Source organism: Nothobranchius furzeri, unplaced genomic scaffold (genome assembly GCF_043380555.1).
Source record: "Nothobranchius furzeri strain GRZ-AD unplaced genomic scaffold, NfurGRZ-RIMD1 Scf198, whole genome shotgun sequence".
Lineage (NCBI taxonomy): Eukaryota > Metazoa > Chordata > Actinopteri > Cyprinodontiformes > Nothobranchiidae > Nothobranchius > Nothobranchius furzeri.
The window spans coordinates 12501-13529 of record NW_027223214.1 but is presented as its reverse complement, the minus strand read 5'-3'; positions in this window follow the sequence as shown (position 1 = coordinate 13529).

Genomic DNA, 1029 nt, shown 5'->3' with positions numbered 1-1029 from the left:
CCCAACCATCAGCTGCTGGACGCTGGCTGCAGCTCCTCCACCCCACCATCAGCTGCTGGACGCTGGCTGCAGCTCCTCCACCCCGCCATCAGCTGCTGGAGGCTGCCTGCAGCTCCTGCACCCCGCCATCAGCTGCTGGAGGCTGCCTGCAGCTCCTGCACCCCGCCATCACCAGCTGGAGGCTGGCTTCTGCTCCTCCACCCCGCCATCAGCTGATGGAGGCTGCCTGCTTCTCCACCCCGCCATCACTAGCTGGAGGCTGGCTGCTGGAGGCTGGCTGCTGCTCCTCCACCCAACCATCAGCTGCTGGACGCTGGCTGCAGCTCCTCCACCCCACCATCAGCTGCGTGACGCTGGCTGCAGCTCCTGCACCCCGCCATCAGCTGCTGGAGGCTGGCTTCTGCTCCTCCACCCCGCCATCAGCTGCTGGAGGCTGCCTGCTGCTCCTGCACCCCGCCATCAGCTGCTGGAGGCTGGCTGCTGCTCCTGCACCCCGCCATCAGCTGCTGGAGGCTGGCTGCTGGAGGCTGGCTGCAGCTCCTCCACCCCACCATCAGCTGCTGGACGCTGGCTGCAGCTCCTCCACCCCACCATCAGCTGCTGGACGCTGGCTGCAGCTCCTGCACCCCGCCATCAGCTGCTGGAGGCTGGCTTCTGCTCCTCCACCCCGCCATCAGCTGACGGAGGCTGCCTGCTTCTCCACCCCGCCATCACTAGCTGGAGGCTGGCTGCTGGAGGCTGGCTGCAGCTCCTCCACCCCACCATCAGCTGCTGGACGCTGGCTGCAGCTCCTGCACCCCGCCATCAGCTGCTGGAGGCTGGCTTCTGCTCCTCCACCCCGCCATCAGCTGACGGAGGCTGCCTGCTTCTCCACCCCGCCATCACTAGCTGGAGGCTGGCTGCTGGAGGCTGGCTGCAGCTCCTCCACCCCGCCATCAGCTGCTGGAGGCTGGCTGCTGCTCCTGCACCCCGCCATCAGCTGCTGGACGCTGGCTGCAGCTCCTCCACCCCGCCATCACCAGCTGGAGG